Source organism: Alligator sinensis, unplaced genomic scaffold (assembly GCF_000455745.1).
Source record: "Alligator sinensis unplaced genomic scaffold, ASM45574v1 scaffold1745_1, whole genome shotgun sequence".
NCBI lineage: Eukaryota > Metazoa > Chordata > Crocodylia > Alligatoridae > Alligator > Alligator sinensis.
The window spans coordinates 269,786-270,023 of record NW_005843183.1 but is presented as its reverse complement, the minus strand read 5'-3'; the positions used below and the strand labels follow the sequence as shown (position 1 = coordinate 270,023).

Below are 238 nucleotides of genomic sequence, written 5' to 3'. Positions count from 1 at the left end.
TGATCCTTGGGGGAGGGGGGAGGGGCCCCCTGTCTGGACCCAGCCAGCGTCACTCCCCTAGCCCCGAAATAGGTGGAATCATCCCTGCAGGGAACCCTGGGCATCTGGGCTCCCAACCCCCACCAGTTCAGCAGACCTTCCTTCCAGAGCTGGGAGAGAACCCAGGTATCCCCCCTCCCAAGCAATGGCACTGGAGCTCCCAGTTCTAGTATCCCATTGGTGAGACACTGAGGTAGGG

General features: G+C 61.8%; 1 protein-coding gene across 1 annotated transcript in view; it reads left to right on the top strand.

The window, feature by feature from the left end:
- The window catches only part of EFNB3 (ephrin B3), a 14,330-nt gene that overhangs the window by 1,787 nt on the left and 12,305 nt on the right, over positions 1 to 238 (top strand).